The 20,694-nt window shown below is 52.7% G+C and overlaps 1 long non-coding RNA gene across 4 annotated transcripts in view; it reads right to left on the reverse strand.

Moving 5' to 3' along the window:
* LOC118023485 overlaps positions 1-20,694 on the reverse strand; it is a 65,153-nt gene that overhangs the window by 26,467 nt on the left and 17,992 nt on the right. For 3 of the 4 annotated variants that reach the window (XR_004682824.1, XR_004682822.1, XR_004682821.1), the window contains one exon: positions 6,206-11,427. The exons of the other annotated variant lie outside the window; for it this stretch is intronic. This is a non-coding gene — a long non-coding RNA (uncharacterized LOC118023485). Of the gene's footprint in view, positions 1-6,205; positions 11,428-20,694 lie in introns of those variants that run through there. 4 annotated transcript variants of the gene reach the window in all.

Here is a 20,694-nt window from a genome sequence, read left to right on the forward strand (position 1 = left end):
GTACACACTCCTCTCGGCCACACACACACACACACACACGCTGCCACACACTGCATCACACCCAGTCCCCGCCCTGGCCTGGGCAGCGGGCCTCAGTGACGAGATGGTGGGGGGAGGAGTCTGCATCTCAGCAGGGCAAACAGCCCCCAGGTAAACCCTGGACCACCTTTGCTGGGCTTCCTTTCAAACTTATAGAAGTAGCGTGATGCCACACTTGCCATTCAGCTTTTTTGATTCATTATGTTGGGAGATTTACCAGCTTTCGTTCATTTATTGTAGCGTCTCCAGCATCCCATCGTACAAATTTACCATAATTGAGTGATTCACTCTCCCACTGACCGACGCTCCCAGGCAGCTTGCTATTATAAACAATACTACAGTGAACACTGGTGCGTGTGTCTCTACACACCCGGGAGCATTCTTCCGTGGCCTGTCCTCTGAAGAGCAGTTAGCGCTGGGCCACGTCTGCGGCATCTCCTCTGCTGGGGGCTGCCCGCAGGGTCTTCCTGCAGGAAGTGCCACATGCCCATGTCCCCCATCCTGACCAAGCCCGGTGCTTTGCTGACCTGCTGGGAGTGAAAGAGCACCGTGCTGTGACTTGTGTGTTCCCACGGACCGCAGTGTGCAGCGCACAGGGCCCAAGCACGTTCTCTCTTCCACTCGCCTCGCCGGCTTGTGCCCTTTGCTCATCTTTCCATTTGGTTCCTTGTCTTTTACTTACAGGTTTTCAGAAGCTCTTCAGATGGTCTGGATGCTACTCTTTCATCAGTTGCTTACACTGCACAGACTTTTAGTCTGTGACTTGTGTTTTCACTTTGTAAAAGAAATTTTTACATTTTTATTTTTTCTTTTTTAAGATTTTATTTATTTATTTGACAGAGAGAGACACAGCGAGAGAGGGAACACAAGCAGGGGGAGAGGGAGAGGGAGAAGCAGGCTTCCCACCGAGCAGGGAGCCCGATGCTGGGCTCGATCCCAGGACCCTGGGATCATGACCTGAGCCGAAGGCAGACGCTCAACAACTGAGCCACCCAGGCGCCCCAAGAAATTTTTACATTTTTAAAAAGATTTTATTTATTTGAGAGAGAGAGAGAGCGCGGGCACATGAGCGGGGGAGGGGCAGAGGGAGAGGGACAAGCAGACTCCCTGCTGAGCACGGAGCCTGACGTGGGGCTCAATCCCAGCACCCCGGGATCATGACCTGAGCTGAAGGCAGACGCTTCATCGAAGGAGCTACCCAAGCGCCCCCAGAAATTTTTACATTTTTAATGTCAAAGCCACCAATATTTTCTTCCACAATTTGTACTTTGGGGATCTTGTTAAAGAATACCTTCCCAGCCATGAAGTCAGGAAGATACGGCTTCTTTTCCCCGAAGTTGTACACATTTTGCTTTCTGCTGTCACAGGCTTCTTTGCCATTAAAGGCAGCCGTCAAAGAGTCAGGCTGCTCCTCACCTGCATTCCCACCCAGCTCCCGCCTCCTGCTGGCTCCTTTCTGCCCTCTCTGCCTCCATCCCTCCTCATGTCCTCCCTCCCATCTGTTCTCCCACCCCCACCCCCGTCCTCCATCTATCCTGCAGAACAGTCCCGCTCTCCCCAGGCCCTCCTCCTGCACCCAGCTCCAGGCCAGAGAGTCTGACTAACACACCAGCTCTGTTACGTGCCCGCTGTGGGATTTCAGCCACATGCTCAGCCTGCCACAAACACGTGCCACAAAGCTTGATGCAAATGCCCGCGCAAACACCTGCTCAGATGGCTGCCACCGAAACCACCCTGCCCGTCCGCACCCCCGTCCGCACCCCCGTCCACCCTGGTCTCTGCCCACGGAGCTGACTTGTCTGTTCTGCAGAAACAGCCATCTTTGCTCTCTGGCTTCTGGATGCCTACAGCATGCCCTGGTGCAAGGTGAGTGTGACGGTGCAGAAGGAGGTCCGAGTGTTTCCTCCTCTGGACCCTTCCCCCAGGGTGGTCCGGCCAGGTCCCTCAACTGAAGGGCACAGCCCCTCTAGGCTACGGCTTCATGCTCCTCCCACATTCCAGCCCCACTCCCCTGCATACCCCAGGCAGGATCACTGCATTATCCTCATGGCCCTCTGCCTGCCACACCCCTATGAATCACACCCCGTAAGCACCTCCTTGTGCGGTCCTATGGTGGGTGTGCAATGGCCACCCTCCCTCCTTCAGAAACCCCAACTGCTCTCAGTCGAGGCAGAAACCCTAGGAAAAGTCAGAAAGGCAATGGCAGGCAAATGCACCAACAGGTTCCAAAGACAATTTAACTGGTGATGACCAGTTGGACCACTGTTCTCCTCAAGATGGGATGTCATAAAGATGTGTGGTGATGGTCAGTATACTCCAGGGCCAGCCTGGCCACCAGAGAGTCAAGCTGTCCCTTCTGGCACTTGCTGGGCCCTGAGCTCTGATGAAAGCTGCGAGGCGATGAAGGGGGAGACGTCAGCAGGAGGGCGTGGTGACGGGCCCAGGTTTTCCCCGGGGCTTTGTCAAGGTCAAAGGAGGAGGCGGCCTCCTTCCATCCCCCAGCCAGCCTGCTGGAAAGTTAAATTCCATCAGAGAGCAGGGACTGCTGCCAATTAGAGATAGAGGGGACAGCACGAAGGGCACACGCTCTGAAGTTGGGTAGGCCTCTGCCGAGTGCCCAGCCCTGCCGTTTTCTAGCTGCGTGGCTTGGCAGGTCCCTCGGCCTCTCTGAGCCAGGTGTCCTGGTCCGCGAAGCGAGGGTGGCATTCCTGCCCTTGTAGAGTTTTAGAGATGTGCTTGTGAGCCGTTCAAACTGTGGCACATTAGTTATGCTTAGCATGCATAGCCACAGTCGGGAGCATTCCTAGGATTAACATGAAAACAGCACTGCTAACTAAACACGCTCTTTGAACTTAAGAAAAACGCGCATCTCTTTTAATGTTGAAACTACTGACCGTTGACCTTCACTGCTTAGTCGCACAGATGAGGATGCTGAGGCCCAGAGAAGGTGAGTAGCTTGCCCGAGGTCACACAGCAGTAGCAGAAATGGGTCTGGACCTAGGGCCTTCTGAAACTGTTTTCACAGAATCATGCTGCGGCAGACACATCCTAGGGTGACTGGCAATGAACCACACCCAGTTGGGGTCCTCTCCCCTCAAGTGTGGGCAAGACATATGAGTTGCTTCTTTCTTTAAAAAAGATTTATTTATTAATTTGAGAGAGAGAGCAGGGGGAGGGGCAGAGACAGAAGGAGAAAGAGGATCTCAAGCAGACTCCACACTGAGCGCAGAGCCTGATGCGGGGCTCAATCCCATGACCCCGAGATCATGACCTGAGCCAAAACCAAGAGTTAGACATTCAACTGATTGAGCCACCCAGGCGCCCGTGACTTGCTTCTAGCTAACAGAATATGGGATGCCCCTACATTTCATCACATAAGGCCCTGTCTTAGCTGATGGAGGGAGAGAGATCCTCCCGAGGGCCTTGCAGAAGTCAACAGCCGTGCTAGGAAATGCCCGTGGACAGAGCCATGAGGTGGGGCCTGAGCGTGGCCTCCAGGTGATATCCAGTGATGAAGTAAGGTCCTCGGTCCCTCAGTCACAGGGAAATAAATACGGCCAACAGTCTGAGTGAACCTGGAACCAGCCTCTCTGGCTGACTCTCTGGATGAGAGTGCAGCCCAGCCGACACCATACTGCAGCCGGTGAGGCCTGGAGCAGAGACCCCACACAGCTGAGCCTGGACTCCTGACCCACAGTAACTGGGTGTTTTCAGCCACTAAGCTTGTGGTAATTATTATGCAGCCTAAAAAACGAACACACACGGTCCTTCTGAGTGCTGCTAAACATCCCACCTTCCCTACCTGCAGCAGACAATCAGGGCTTAATCTCTCCTTTGCCGTCACTGATGTTCGGGGCCCCTGGGCTCTGGGCCGGCCCGTGGTGGCGCAGATGCCTCGATCTATCTCCCCGCCACTCTCACAGCAGAGACCCCTGGCTTCCAATAGGCGCACGCGGCTCACGGTAAACACCACGGCACCAGCCTCCTTGCAGGGAGACACAGCCACAGGACTGAGTTCCCACCAGGGGCTTGAGCAGAGGTGATGCGCACAGTTCCCGAACGCCTCCTTAAAGCCTGGGGAGCACCCTCCCTCGCACCCCCTTCCTGCTGGCTGCGATGCAGCCTGAGGTGAGCCAGCTTGGTTAGGCATTATGTGCCCCAGTGAATGGGGCACTTTACTTCACTCCGCTTGCTGCCAGGAGGTGGCCCTCCGTCCTCAGCCCTCTCCAGGAATGCCCTCAGCTGAAGATGGAGGCCTTGCTCAGAGCCATAGCCCCCTGCGGTCCCTGCAGGAGATGAAGTCCCAGCCCCTCACCTGTGCTCGAGACACCTCAAAGGGCCACCCCACCCCATGAGGTTGCATCACAAAGCAGGTGCTCCCTCTGTCCGGCAGCATCTTGGGACCCCTCCTGCGTGCAGATCTCGCCCTGGGGTTAGCCTGCAGCCTGGTGAACAAGTCAGCACCAGGGGACTCGGAGAGTTACAAGTGAGGAGGTGCCTGAACCCCACCAGCTTGACCTTGACATGAGAGAGACAGAAAGAAACCCCCACCTCTGCTGCTTTGGTTTTCTTCGTTAGAGTTAATATATCAGGCTGCCTATCTGGACTGAGTCCCTGTCACTGCATGCACCTGTAAGTTTCCTGCCCCCGGAGGGCTGTGCTTTTTCCGATTTGCCCTAAGACATCCCATAGACTGGTTTGTGCCCCATATGCCAAATGGCCTTGAAGACTTGCAGGAGAAGTCAAGGACGGCCCCTGCCTGTGCACGGTGGGATCTGCACGGGACTGGGAAGGCGGTGAGGCCAGTTACAGCATGACGGGTGGCCAGCAGAGTCAGAAGTCCTTACGGGAAGTTTCTTACAGAAACGCAGCTCACCCGGGAAGCATGCGGCTCACACAGGACCACAGAGCCCCTGCTGGCACTGGGCCTCCAGCTGCAGGATGATTTGCAGAGCATGCACGGCAGGCGGGCCTGTGTGGGGGGTGGCACGGGGTGATTGTAGAGGCCTCTCAGAGGCCTCGAATGATGCAGTCCATGCTAGCATGTTCAGGATCCTGTGTATCCGAAAGAACTTAACCTTTACTATCAAATGTGGGGAATCGATCACCAAGTTATTACCAATAACAGTGTATTTTACAGTGATGACACAAACAGATCAATAAAACGTGGTGACCACTGGAGTGATTTTGGCACCGGGGCTCCGCGCACATCATGGCTGGCAGAGAGAGCGCCTGATCTCGAGGCACCGGCTGCAGGGTGGAGAACGGGGCCAGCATGTCTGATCGTGCTCGCCTGCTGGGCACCAGGTGTCTGGAGGAAATTGATCTGTACCCGGCGGACCCCTCATACTCCCTTGCTCATGGAGGTCCCCCATAAATAGGGGTGGTCCCTGAGCTAGGGGAGAGTCTCTGGGAAGCCGCCTGTCTGAATCAAATACAGCAGAACCAGTTTCGGTTCAGGGGAGAGTGTCCGGCCTCCTCCCTGGTTTGGAGGATCCATTTTTGCCATTTCTGTGAACCCAGAGTTTGGTGTGTTTAAAGCTCCCACAGCCAGGGCTGTGGTGATTATGCGGAGGATGTCCTTGGCTCCTGCAGGCCCTCTGCCTTCCCCAGTGGAAATGCCTGGGGGGTTTACATCACTCTAGGCAGCCCTTCACCAAGACGTGGGCATCCTGGGTGGTCTCCTTCCCCCATGCCTATACCCACTTCTCCAGGGGACGGACCCTCCTAATAGTCACCTGAAAACAAATCTTCACATTAGGTTCTGCTTCTGGGCAGCTTGTCCTAAGAAAAAAGATCCAGGGAAGTATGCAGGACCCGCACACAGAGGGGACAGCACTGTGCAGTTATTAAAAAACACAGCAGCTGCAGCTACTGATCTGGGGACACCTTTAAAATATACTGTTAGGGACGCCTGGGTGGCTCAGTTGGTTGAGTGTCTGCCTTCAGCTCAGGTCATGATCCCAGGGTTCTGGGATTGAGCCCCACAATGGGCTCCCTGCTCAGTGAGAAGCCTGCTTCTCCCTCTCCCACTCCCCCTGCTTGTGTGCCCTCTGTCTAATAAATAATCTTTAAACAAATACAAAAAATAAAATAAAATATACTGTTAAGTGAAAAAAGCAAGGTGCCTATGAGTGCATAGAGTATCCTTATTTTTTGAAAGGGGAAGGATAGAACTTACATTGTATGTGTTTGATCTTCATCCAGAAAACCAGCCGAAATTGAGACGCTAACCAAAGTGCCTAGGACAGTGAGTGGACGCAAGGGCACGTGTGTGGCTCTCTGTGGGGTTAGGTCACTGAGTGCCATGGGTTTCCACCAATCCAAAAAGTAAAATACAGACTCCTGGGCCCCATCCTCCTGGGAGTCTGCTGCAGCTGGCCTGGGGTGAGGAGCCAGAATCTTGAAAGGCTCCACGGCTGGCCGATGCTCCGCCAGGCTCGGAGGCCTTGTTCTGGACGATTTCACCAAGAGGCTTAACAAAACCCAACCACTAACACCCCGGTGGTGCTGCTTTCCGGGACACGCGCCAGCCCTCACTGGAAGCACAATTGAAAGCCTCCTTTCAATTCTGGTGACCCCCGATAGCGCGTGGGAGCTGGGGGCTCCCGGCTGGAGATCAGCCGCCTTCACCGGCCTCCGTGGTCCCTTCAAGCCCAAGCTTGCGCCACGTCCCTGTTGCCATAGCAACGGCAGACACAACGGTTTCTGTGGATTTTGGGTCTATAAATAATTTCTAGATCGGTCGTTGTGGTGTGAACGGGGTGGGCTCGGCAGGGCGGTTCGTGGTGGCCGGGCCACTGTCCACGGGAAACGGCCATGCTTGGGAAGCAAGGTCACAGCGCTGTCCTGTCCCGCCGGGCAGGGGCAGCCTAGCCCCATCCTGCAGCGGTTTCTGCTTCAGAGACCGTATCTGGGGCGGTTCCATCTCGTCTGTGAACCCCAGAGATGTTCACCTCCGAAGTGGCTGTGTGGTGGCAGGGACGATGTGGGTGTTCAAAACCCCTTCTGGGGACTTGGGGACTAAGGAAGCCTCAAAGGAGCACAGGTGCGGGTCTCACTGTTTCTGAGCCAGCAAGGACAGTCCTGTTGAATGCTCTGTTGGGCTGGGGGAGCTCGGGCAGAGCGAAGGGACCGGGGTCTGCGGGTCTGGGTTCTAGTCTGCCTGGCTCCCTTGGTGCCCAAAGCAATGCTTTCCACGTTCTGAGGATGCTCTTCTCCACCGGCCCTCCTCTTCTCCTTCTCCTCCCCCTCCCCCTCCTTCTTCTCCTTCTTCTTCTTCCTCTTCTTTCTAATAGTGTCTCCAGGGAAGGACTCACATTCACAAACCGAGGGCTGAGGAGGTGGATTTGGTGGTTAAGTCATTTGAAAATCCAGCTGATTGAACGCCTTTGCTCTCTGGTGAGAGTGAGTACCCGGTGGGACACCTGAAGGGCCCCCTGGCCCGTGGCCAGCTGCGTGGTGTGGCAGCAGGGCGTCGTGCTGACCCCCTAGGGCGGGAGCATGACGGCGGGTCCCCCATGCAGTTCTGCCTCTGAGGTTCCTGCTGTCCATGGCACATGGCACATTCCACAAGCGTGCCGGAGCCCCGTTCCATGCAGCTCTGTTTACTACAGTGAAGACCTGGAACGGCCTCATGTCTCTCTGGAGCGAGGGGTGGATACATTCCTCCTGGTGCCTGAGTACCAACAACCAGTGCGCAGTCAGAGAGAAAGAAGGGGTGGGTCTGTCCGAGGTGAGGCAGAACAGTCTCCGGGATGAACGAAGGAACAAGAACAAAGCACATGGATGCCCCCGCTTGTGTAAGAAGAGGTGCGTGCCATGTTGCAAACACACAGCTGTGTATGTGCACACATGTTCACGGATACACATACACGCATGCACGTGGATAAAGACTATTTCTGAGAAGAAACGGATGACCTTGCTTAGCTCTGGAAAGGTGGGTCTGGCACCCTGAAGGTTTGGGGTAGAAGGGGACTTACTTTTCATTGCACACCTCTCTGTAGCGTTTGGGTCTTGTTTTATCATTTGCATACATTAATTTTTCAATTAAAAAAAAAACACAGATGAACAGAAGCATGAAAAAAAAAAGAATGAAGGGCAGAAAACGAAAGGAGCCAGGAAGGGAGGCAGGAATCTTCATTTCTCCTGGCTTTCAGGGGGTTGTGCCTGGGAGGTCAGAGGGCAGGAGGCCCAGTGTGGTTTCAGTCTGGGCACTCAGCACAAGCAATGAAAATGCAAATCAGATAGGAAAAGGCTTCTCTCCGCCTGCGTCAGCCCCTGGGCTGGTAGGAAATGCATTCTGGAGGGCAAAGGGCAACTGTGAACTTGTGTTCCCTGACTGCATGGAGGCTGGGGTTTGGGCTTCGGGAGCAGCCGAGTGAACCGGGAAGCAGGTCTCAGGGCACTGCATCCACCCTCAGCCCAGGCGCAGCGTCCCCCGCCCAGTGCCGGTGTTTTCCACATTTCTGGAATGAACGCCGATCTCAGGCAGTCGGGCCTCCCGAGCTGGTGTCTGCTGACCGGCTGCGCTCACGGTGAGGGAGACCTGGCGTCAGCAGTGAGGGTCTAAGGGCCAGCCTCACCGGACACGGAGAACGCGGGGAGCACCTCTTTAAACAGAAGTGCTGGATGCGAGAGAATCGGTTGGCAGCGCGGGAAGAAACTGTCATAATTTCCACTTGAATTCATCTCATCCTTCACAGCTTCTCAGTTAGGTTTGCTAACGTGCACAAAGCCACAGCAGCGTGCAGATCCGGGCCTTCTGCGCAGTAACACAGTGACAGCCCGGCCCCCAGCCGCTCACACGCACACTCATTCGCCCCTTACAACTCGGTGAGGTGCTCTCGCTCCCGGTGTGGGCGGAACTGGGCACCCCCATCCACCCGTCAAAGTCTTACCCCCCAATGTGGCTGAACTTGCAGCAAGGGTAGCAGATGAAAGGCGTTCCAAAGGGGGCCCTGACCCGAGAGAGCATCCTTACAAGAAGAGATGTCAGACAGCACGCTGCTCCCTCCATCGTGTGAGGATGCAATGGCAGGGTGGCGGCCTGCGAGCCAGAGTCCTCCCCGCAAACCATGATCTCGCACAACTGGCCTCCAGAGCCGTGGGACGGTTGGCGTGTGCTGTTTAAATCACCCAGCGTGTGGTGTTTTGTTAAGGCACCCACAGGACGCGAGCGGCCCTCGTCGTGCAGGTGGGGAAACGGAGGCGTGGGGAGTTTGAGGAGTGCGGCCAGGGCAGCCGGCAGGGGATGTGCCTCGGAGTTGGGCTGAGGAGCCCAGGCTTTTAATTACATAGAGTAGGGCATGCTCTTATATTTTTTTAACCTCATATGGCAATATGTTAGAAAACGTCTGGAAACTACCAAATTAGAAAGAAAGCATGTGAGAATCTGTGCTACGCAGAATAACCACCCCAGTGATGTCCAGGTCCCAAGGCCCTGGAACCTGTGAATATTTACCTCACTTGGCAAAGGGACCCATGTAGATGGAGGGTGTCGAGACGAGTGGATTGTTCTGGACGATTCAGGCGAGCCCTAAATGCAATCCCAAGTGTGCTCGTGAGAGGCAGGCAGGGGGGTCAGACGGGGGTGAAGACGCTGAGCTGCCAGCTGGGAAGATGGAGGGAGGAGCCGCAGGCCAGGGAGCATGGCACCTCCAGAAACTGGGAAAAGCAGGAGAACACATTCACCTCCAGAGCCTCCAGAAGAAACGCAGACCTGCAGACCATTTTAGGCTTCCGACCTCCAGAGTGTTAATACGAGGTTCGTGGCAAATCTCTGACAACAGCAGTAGAAAATGATTCAGAGTAAAAACTGCAGATTTCGGGGGTAGATCATCACGGGGATGGTATGGTTGGGAGAAGGAGCTGAAACACGCGGGCCTATGGACCTGCTCCTCTGCAAGGAGACTTGGCAAATCTGCAAAGGGCTTGGGCCCACACAGTGTGGCAGAAGTGATGTGCGACCTCTGACCTCGGTTTTGAGGGGCCCTGCAGGCCCCGCTCCCACTCTCTCGGATGGCCACAAGGAGACCCAATCTGCCGACGGAAGATGAGGCCACGTGGAGCAGAAGAGAGCCAAGCAAGCTACATGAACCACCAGGCAGGTGGCAGTGGCCACCTCTGACCATGCAGCCCCGGTGTACCACCAAATCACTAGAGCCATGTGAGTGGTCCCACGCCATCCCACAGAAGGATCACCTGCCGAGCCCAGCCCAAACCGCCCTGCCCAAGGATCAGGAACGTGTAGATGCTGGAACCAGATCCCACCCCTTCGGGCACGGAAGTGGGGCCATCTCCCCATTACTCTCCACCTCTTCGGTCCCCAGTGCCACTCTCACTCCTGACAGGTCAGTAACAACGCCAGAGAGAACCCCTGTTCAACCTGCTCATCCTCACCACAAGTCTCGCAGGTGGTTGATCGCAGTATCACCGTTTGACAGATAAGGCACTGAGGCGGGGGGAGGTTAGTGGACCTGCCCAAGATCCAAAAGGTGGTAAGAGGAGGGAGTGGGCTTTGAACCCAGATTTATCTGACACCGGACCCACTGTCACGGAGCCTTTTGCTAGTCTGCTCCACTCACTCATTCATCCAAGATAAGTTTATTGAGAGTCTTTTATGTCCAGTGCTTGGAAAGATGAACAAAAGAGACGTGGTCCCTCTCTGAATAGCTATTCAAATAGAGTCGCCATCCACGGTGATCCTGGGCTTTGTGTTTGCTTCAGTGATGAACACGGAGTGGATGTGAAAGTGGCTGTTTGTTCCGAGTATAAACTAGGATTGTGCTCAGCTGTCACAGGAAACCCACTCCTGTGGCTTGTCCAGCTAAGCTGTCATTTTCCTCAGAAGACCCTGAAGACAAGAGTCCTGGGTGGACAGCAACAGGATGGCATCATCTGTCTTTCTGCCATGCCGTCCATTCCTGAGGCAGGGTTTGTGGCTGTGGGCTTGGCTACTGCTGCGCTGGTTGGGGTCACAGGCCCACTCCTGGCCCGATCCCCATGGTTGGAGAGACCGTGAGTTACACTTGGCCCAGCCTGGGTCATGGGCTTCCTCTATGGACAGAGGATGGGTCTGTCAGACAAAGGGGAGGCCGGGAGCAGGAGAAAGGAGTTACAGGTTGTGTTTTCCCAACAGTATCTCCCACCTACACGCTCTTCTTATAGTAGGATTTTTCTGCTCCTCCCAAAAGAAGTGGGGACTAGATCTCTTTCCCTTGAGTTGAAGCGGGCTTGTGACCATGGTCAAAGTAACTCTGTCCCAGATCTGGTGCTGGGTCATAAAGGTGATGCACCTTCCACCCACTTCTCTTGGGATGCTCGCTCTTGGAAGCCGGCTGCCATGGAGAGGTCACATGCCGGTGCCCGAGTGAGGTCCCATCAGCCCTGTGAGTGAGAGAACCTTCAGCAGATCTCAGCTCCCAGCCACTGAATCACCCTCAGATGCTGAGCTGCCCCACTTGAATCCACATAGAGCACAGACCCGCTATCCCTGCCAAGCCCTGCTCAGATTACAGATTTGTCACCATGATGCATGATTTCCTTTTTCTTCTGGTGACTAGGTTTGGGGTAGTTGGTTAGGCAGTGCCAGAAAACCAGAACAAGAGGAGGTGAGCACAGGTGAAGGACAGACGTGCTCAACCACATCCTTTCTTCTGGGAGGTGAGGGCCAAAAGGCAGCAGGCACATGAGACGGAAGGAGAAAGGCACAGAGACTCCAGGCTCGCTGGCAGCAGAACAAGGGCATGGTGCCTGGGTGTGCCTGTTTCTCACAAACATGGAAGAATCTAAGCTGACTATTTGGTTGCAGGCTAGCTGGACCAGAAGAAACCCAGAGACGCTATATCTGGGACCAGTGGAGAGTGAAACACGGGATTTGTGGGGCTAGCACCAGGAAACATTTGCTCCCCACCCTGCTGTGCCTCCTCTCTGACCAGGTGGAACCAGACCCACCCACATTCTTGCACCAGCTCTGGCCTTGGGCACAGCCCATCCTGGGGACCAGTGGCTCTGTGATAGACTATGCTCTTGGGCCTCCATCTAAGTCCTGCCATTCGCTGCTCTGTTCCCTTGGCTCTAGATCCGAGTTTTTAATTACTGGACATAACCTTGCTAAACTCTTATCATTCCAAATTATTTTTTCCCCGTAGATTCAAGTTTTTAATAGTCGTATCATCTGAGAGTAATGATGGCTTTGTTTCTTCTCAACCCTGAGAGTTTTTATTACTTTTCTCATTTCCTTATGCTGGTAGCTGCCCACGTACAATGTTGAACAGAAACAAGAGCCGTCCTTGCCTTGCCCCTGATTTTAAAGACACTGCTTCAGATGGGCACTGTTAAGAATGATATTTACTGGGGCGCCTGGGTGGCTCAGTTGGTTAAGCGACTGCCTTCGGCTCAGGTCATGATCCTGGAGTCCCGGGATCAAGTCCCGCATCGGGCTCCCTGCTCGGCGGGGAGTCTGCTTCTCCCTCTGACCCTCCCCCCTCTCATGTGCTCTCTCTCATTCTCTCTCTTTCAAATAAATAAATAAATCTTTAAAAAAAAAAAAGAATGGTATTTACCAAAGCATTTTGGTAGGTGTGCTTTATCATATTAAGAAAGGTTAATTGTGTTCTTTTTTTTTTTTAAAGATTTTATTTATTTATTTGAGACAGAGAGAATGAGAGACAGTGTGCATGAGAGGGAGGAGGGTCAGAGGGAGAAGCAGACTCCCTGCCAAGCAGGGAGTCCGATGCGGGACTTGATCCCGGGACTCCAGGATCATGACCTGAGCCGAAGGCAGTCGCTTAACCAACTGAGCCACCCAGTCACCCTAATTGTGTTCTTTTTAAGAAATCTAAAAAAAAAAAAAAAATTATTTTTATCTTAAGTAGGCTCCATGCCCAACATGGGGCTTGAACTCACGACCCTGAGATTAAGAGTCGCATGCACCGGTGACTGAGCCAGCCAGATGCCCCAGCTAATGTTTAATTTTGTTCTTAATTTACCAGTTTTTAAGATAAAAGGATGTTGAGTTTTAGCCACTGCTCTTTCTCCACTGGTGCAGATGATCACCTGGTTTTTCTCCTTTAATCTGCTACTGTGATAACTGACATTTATAGATTCTCAAATATTAAATCACTCTTGTATCCCTGGTGTAAATTTACATTTGTTTTAAAGCATCACCATTTTATATATCAAAGACTGGGTTTGCCAATATTGTAAGGCTTTTGCATCTATGTTCATGGGTAATGTTGACATATAATTTTCCATTCTCCCACTGTTGGTGTCAGTATTCTTTTAGTATCAAGACTACACTGGCCTCAGAGAATGAGTTTGGAAATATTCCTCCTTTCTGTATTTGCTGGAGGAGTTTGTGTAGACTTTAAACGCCTGGTAGAACTACATCTGTAAAATGCACTGGGCTCGATGTTTTCTCTGTGGGAGGATTTGGAACGACAGTTCAGTATCATCTTTGGTTGCAGGACTGTTCAGACTTCCCCCTTCTTTGTGAGCCGGTTTTGGCTGATATGTTTTTTTCTAATACTGTTTCCATTTCCCTGCCGCTGCCTGCATTGGAAGAATCCTTGTCTGGCCAGCTCTATGTGACGGTCCAACCTCCTGAATCTGAGCTGCCCTCGACTCTCTGGGGAAACCCAGTCTCCTTCTGCTCCTCTCTTCCTATGTTGGCATCTGAATCAGGATGATGCGGGCTGCAGGTAGCAGATCGTTGGGCTAAAAATGGCTTAAACAGCAAAGAATTTTTACGATTTAGTGTGAGCAGCTCAGAGTCAGGCAGCTCCAGGACTGGGTGAGGGGACTAGGGTGCCACTGAGGACCCCGCCTCTTTCTTTCTGCTCCCTCATCCCCGGCACATTCGTCTGCACACGGAACACGACAGCTGCTGTCCCTATAGGCATCACATTTGTGGACATGGAAACACCCAGGAACAGGCGCAGCTCAAGCTTTGCAAGACTTATTATGGGGGAGGAAAGCATTCCCCCAAAGCAGCCCCCACACCAGGCCCTATTGGCTAGGGTCAGGTTCCGACAGAGGTCTTCACCTCTACAGTGGGGGGCAGGCCCTGCGGCCAGGAGTGGGAGGGGCGCTGGGCAGGAAACTGCGTCTGCCCCAGCACCCTCGGGCTTCACCCATGGACTGTCTCAGCTGACCCCCTCCTGACCTCTCTGGCCTGCTGCCACCCAGGCCAGCCTGACAGAAAGTACTAGCACCCATGGTGTGCGGGTAAATGTTTAACAACAGGCTCTCGGTGGGGTGGGGTGGGGGGCTCGTTTGAAGGTTTGCGGATTTCCAGGATATAAAGACTCCCACTTTGGTTGATTTCAAGCTACCAATCAAAGTCATTGACTGCAGAGTTGGCAAGAGTGCATACAAGCGCGCTCCAGAACATCCCTCACTAAAACCCACTGGATCCTATAAATGTGAGCTGGGTTGAAGGCGGACGCCCTGCCCTAGCCAGAGAACAATAATTAGGCATTAAAGGGGCTGCCCTCCCATGAATGAGACCATGTGTTGAACACCTACTATGGACTAGTCAGGTACAAAACACTGTCTTGATTCCTCTTAACCGTCCATTTGCTCAATGAGGAGACGGAGATGCAGAGACGCTAAGGCACACAGGGCCTTATATGGAACTGGATCCCAACCCAGGCTTGTCCCATCCATGTCCTTCCCCCCCAAACAAAGGCCCACATGTGGAATAGACTCAGCTTGCTCTCGTTCAGCCCCCAGGATGTCCCGACGGTAGCGTCATCAAAGTGGAGTGTTATTCATAAGAGCCCAAAACGTGGGGAAAAAACAAGTATCCAGGAACTAATAAATGGATCAATAGTGTGGTCTACCCAGTGGAGTATCATTCAGCCATGAAGAGTAATGAAGTCACGACTCTGGCTGCAATGGGGATGAACCCCGGAAACATGCTGAACATGGGGATGAACTGAAACATGCAGTCATGATGGACCAGGCATGGTGTGACTCCACGTACGGGAAATGTCCAGAATACACAAATCTACAGGGACAGAAAGTAGATCAGCGGTTCCAGGGGCTGAAAGGAGGGGGAGTGGAGAGTGACTGCTACTGGATATGGGGCTTCTTTTGCAGGTAATGAAATTCTGGAAGTAGGTAGTGATGATGTTTGTGCGACTGTCTGAATATCCTAAAAGCCACTGGATTATAAAGCAAACAAAGTGCAGGATTAATCGAAAAGGGATTCTGCGCACACACACGCACACGCACACACACAAGCACACACCCAGCTGAGGCCTTCTACAGACCTCTTGTGATCACTGAGCGTGACTGGCCAAGTCGCCCGGCTAAGGAAGTCTTTAGTCCGGGGTCCTGGGCTAAGGAAGCACTTCACATGCATGTTTCCCACTAAGTCCCTCAACACCCCTACAGGTGGGTCGGATTATTAACCCCATTCCACAGGTGAGAAAACGGAAGCTCAGAGTGAAATTAAGCAACTGGGCAGTTGACAGCAAGAGTCAGGACTTGGACCCTGGTCCATTGGACTCCAAAGTTTGTGTTCCTAATGCTTCACTGTTGTAAAGTGAGCTCTGGGTTGCTGGGGGACTCCTCTTTCCTCCTCCAGGATGCCGGTTCAGGTGACTCTGCAGCTCACAAGGCTACCTAGCCTAGAAGCAGCCCCCCATCTCTCAGCAGGAAGACTGAGTGCTGGAAGAAAGGGCCCTCTGTTATGGGAAAGAAGGGTCCCTGCTCTGACACTCAGTTCTTTGGCTACACCACTGGGTGACCTAGGTAAGCCCCATCCCATCTGCAGCCTCATTTTGCTTACCTTAAAAAATGAGGGACCCCACACATCACTGGTCCTCAACAGGAGCACTGCTGCCCCCTAAGGAATATTCTGGAAATTTGCAGGGCTTCCATGAGTGGGACAATTCCCCAAAATGGAGAATCCCCCCAACCCCTCCACTTTCCAGTGTCCCACCAGACCTTCATGGAAATGAAAGATCTTGGAATTTATGGGTCAAGAACCTAGCTCCGTTTTCTGTTTGTCTGCTTTTTTGCAGAGCTATAATGTGCGCTGGGTCATCCAGGACTGCAACTACCGCGCAGTCAAGGGGAAGTGGTTGCTTCCATTTGGACTTGGCCAAGAGTCGGTCACCATTTTGGAAAATCACATCGCCGGAGCAATGCCTTCATGGTGTTTGAGCCTCCGTGGGACACAGCCGTGTCACCAAGCTTCTCCCTCCGGTGCAAGCGACTGACCACTGTATTGTCTAGTAGGGTCAGCCCCAAACATTTATCTTTGAAATCCATACTGTTTAATTTTAGATGACCTCTCCTTTATGTTACAGTTAGGGCCTCATGTTGGTTGTTTTTTGCAATGGGTGTGTGTCCTATGAATTTCATTTCAGAATAAGAAAAAGAGCATTCAAAAAAATTTTTAAGGTGTTAGTTAGGGCTGAAATAGGTCTGGGGACCACTGAGCTCCGTTTGATTTCTTCAGATCCCTTCCAGCTTCTAAATAATGAAACCTGACCTCAGAACACTTTTTCCACAATTCTAATAAAACCGAGTGTGTAGGGGCGCCTGGGTGGCTCAGTCGTTAAGTGTCTGCCTTCGGCTCAGGTCGTGATCCCGGGGTCCTGGGATCGAGCCCCGCATCGGGCTCCCTGCTCCGCGGGAAGCCTGCTTCTCCCTCTCCCACTCCCCCTGCTTGTGTTCCCTCTCTCACTGTGTCTCTCTCTGTCAAATAAATAAATAAATAAATCTTTAAAAAAAAAAAAAAACCGAGTGTGTAGTGCCTTTTAAACAATTTCAAAACCGTCGCTGCGCCTCAGTGGCCCACGTGCGTCCAGAAGCTGATCTCAACTAACTGATCCTGTGAACTCTCGAGAGGCCTCCTTCTGTCCCCGTGTAGATCACCAGCTCATCGGTAACCCACACTCACAACCAACTTCCCTTGTGTGCTTCCTTCTCACCTCAAGAGAGAAAAAAGCCAATACCCCAGACTCGAACTCTTTCTTATACCATTTCTTTGTGCTCTAACAAGTTCAGTCCTAACTGGAATGTTTACTGAAAGAGAAAAATAAAATAAAAATAAATAGAAGACGATTTCCGAGGAAGTCAAAGTTCCAATTTTTGTTCCCATTTTCCAAATTTTGCTGTGCTTGAGTGAGTTCACACCGTGTGCCATTCCTTCCTATTAGTTACTGCTCCCAGGCTTATCTTCCCTCATCTCTTCTCTAGCTTATTATATTTTAACGGCAGCCAGCAGAAGGGTTTGGGCACCGCCCTTCCCATCTGCGTGGAACAGAATGTTCAGAACGGCTGGTGTCAGGGATGCCACGCAGGACTGGCAGATGCGCCAGGGAGCGGAAAAAAGCAAAAGTGAGGAGGTGAGGAGCAGAACCCACCAAAGCCGGGCAGGAAGCAGACCAGGAGGAGGGGCACTCCATGTTGAAGAGCGGCCCCCCCCCCCAACATTCACATCTGCCCGAAACCTCAGAATGTGACCTTGTTCGGAAACAGGGTGCTTGCAGGTGTATAGACAGGCTATGAGGAGGCCGTATGGGATTGGGGTGTGCCCTAAAGTGGGCCCGCTTCTTGTAAAGGGAGGGCAGGACACAGAGAGATACGGAGGGGAGGCCAGGTGGCGGCAGGGCCAGACGGTGGAGGGACACGGTCACAAGCCACGGGACGCCAGGAGCCCCCGGAAGGTGGAAGCGGCAGGCAGGACCCTCCCCTGCAGCCTCCAGAGGAAGCGTGGCCCTGCCCACACCATGACTTCAGACTCTGGCCTCCAGAACTGAAAGAATACATTTTTCTTGTTTGAAGACCTTCAGTTTGTGGTACTTTGTATGGCAGTCATAGGAAACTCTTCCGGGGCTTACGATGGAAAACCAAGAAGGTAAGTGTTGTGGACTGAATGTTTGTGTCCCCCGCCCCCCGGCCAGATTCTTATGTTGAAACCCTACCCTTGATGTGACATGACGAGGTGGGGCCTTTGGGACTTGCTATGGGTTAGATGAGGCCATAAGGATGGAGCCCCGGGAATGGGACCCGTGCCCTTCTGAGAGTTGGGAGGGGCTTGCTGTCCCAGCTCTGTCCCCCATCATGGGAGGATACAGTCAGAGGTCACCAGAGCCCCCCCATGCTGCACTCTGCCTCCAGAACTATGGGAAATAAACATGTTGTTTATAAGCACCACCAACCCCCACCCCAATTTGTGGTATTTTGTTGGAGCAACCCAAGCCGACTAAGATGATAAGTGGGCTGACCCCCACCCGCTCCACCCAGCTAACAACTGCAAAATTGACTTTGAGCACCAGAGTGGTGTGTGGGATGGAGGAAGGACTGCTGGGCTCTTGCCTTGCTGAAAGGTGGGGGGCGGCTATAGGCTCACTGAGCCCTGGGTACATGTCAGCCCAGGCTGGTTGAGCCACATCCTTCTCCCCTCTGGCCATGCTCGATGCCAGCAGCGGCCGGCATTTACTGAGTCTTTCCTACAAGCCTGGCACTAGCCAAGTGAAAAATACGAATACTGATAACTGCATTCCATATAACCTACTGATAGTTCTATTCATAAACAGAATGAGCTGACTCCATATTTTACCCTCAAAACAATTGTATTTCATCAAATATTAGACGCCAGGAGTTGTAAGACACATCGTTGTGTTCTATGCTATTTAGAATCAAAGAAACTTCCAGGGAAACACGTCCTTACTTGTAAATACATTCCAATTTTAGAGATGTTAACACGTGAATCTTCAAATCGATGACATGTGGTGCTCCTGTCACCCCCATTTTATGGATACGAAAATCGAAAATCGAGGCCAAGTTTACACCACTCTTAAAGGGTAGAGCCACGATGAAAGCCACTGGAAGTTTGGCTCTGGGGCCTGAGCTCTTAGGGTACACACTGCACTTCCCACAGGGAATACTGCCAACTCTACAGCTTTGAGAGTCTTAGGCTGAGTCTCCCGGTTGTCACTCAAGGGCCATTCTCTCCCTTTTTCTTTAGCATTACAAACCTTGAGTTTCAGTGGGCACTTGGTCACTGGCTATGAACTACATTTCCCAGCCTCCTCTGCAGCTAGCTGGGGCCATGTGACTGGGTTCTGGCCAATGGGATGTAGGCAGAAGAAAAGAGTAAAACTCCTGGGCCTTGTCCTTACAAAGAGGAGGGGGCGCCCTTTCCCTCTTCTGGCTTCCCTCTTTGCCCTGGCTGGAATGCAGACGTGCTGGCAGGAGCTGGAGCAGCCGTCTTAGGTCTTAGGGTGGATTACATATTGGGGTTGGCAGCGCAACAAGACAAGATATAAAGGAGCAGCTAGGCTTGTCATGTTAGCCTGAATTGTTTAGTCTTGGGCAATCATGAGAGAAAGAAAGAAACCTCTTCCTTGGTTAAGCCACTGTTATTTTGGCCTCTGTTGGAGCAGTCGAGATGTAATCCTAACTAATACACACCACTGTGTGCTGGATGCTGCCCAGGAGGCTCAGTCCCTGCCCTCCAAGAGCTGTGGGCTCACTGAATGAGAATGTATATAAAACACCCAATGCAGTGCTGAGCGCAGAGGAGGCCCTGGGGAGAAAAGAGTCAGTTCCTCACACAAACACGGGTAACTCAGGCATCAGTTTGCATATTGTGACGTTCTCCTGCTTTCTCCAAATTCTACCCAGATACGGCTGGAAAGGCAGCATGACTCTTATTTTGCTGGGTTCCTCTGCCCAGCTCCCTACCACGTACACCTTAACAAATATGTTTTCTTGGTAGGCAGAGCAATTCATAACGAAAGCTGTGGGGCTGCCTTTACACCCCAGAATGCTTACGCCTTCCTCGAATAGCCGCATTCCACTCTTCCTTCCTGAGCCACCCGTGGCCAAGTCCCTGCGGTCCTCACCAGGCCAGAGCGTGGCTCACGACCCAGCCTGAGGGCCAGGGCCCTTCATCCCTCTGGCCACAGCAGCCGCTTTAGAGGAGACTCGTGCCCAAGCTGAATCAGCCTGCATCTTTACTAAGAACTGATACTGGATGTTGGGGGAGGGAAGATCTGGCTCCTCACTTGAGATTTGGAGCTGCGGTGATCATGAAATCTACTGCAGTTGCTACAGCTATGTAACAAATTACCCCAAGCCTAGTGACGGAAGACCACTATTTACTATGCTTATGGATCCTGTGGGTCAGGACAAAGCGAAGTGTGGACGACCCTGCTGCTCCACAATGTCTGGGGCCTCGACGGCAAGTCTTGAAAGCTAGAGTCTGGAATTTACTGAAGGCCCAGCCTTTCATATGGGGCAGTAGCTGCTGTCAGAAGGGGCCTCAGGTCCTCTCGGTGTGGTCTCTTTGTGAAGGCCAGCCTGGGCTTCCTGACAGCATGGTTGCTGGTTTCCAGGGGCTAGTGTCCCCAAAGAGAGCAAGCCAGGTAGACGCTGCATGCCTTTTAAGGCCTAGCCTCAGGAATTACATGGAACTTCACCACTGTCTGTGGATTGAGGCAGTTCAAAGGGCATTCAAGGTCAAAAGGAGGGACCATAAACCCCAGCTCCTGATGGAAGTATGTTAAGGCCACATTTTAGAAGAGTGTGTGGGATGGGATGTGTGTAGATGTGGCCAAATTTGGAATACACAACAACATATCAGAGAAGCCCTAGAGGTACTACCATCCCTAGCCAAATGTTGAGGCT

Source organism: Mirounga leonina, unplaced genomic scaffold (genome assembly GCF_011800145.1).
Source record: "Mirounga leonina isolate KUSES-001 unplaced genomic scaffold, KU_Mleo_1.0 Mir_180, whole genome shotgun sequence".
Classification (NCBI taxonomy): domain Eukaryota; kingdom Metazoa; phylum Chordata; class Mammalia; order Carnivora; family Phocidae; genus Mirounga; species Mirounga leonina.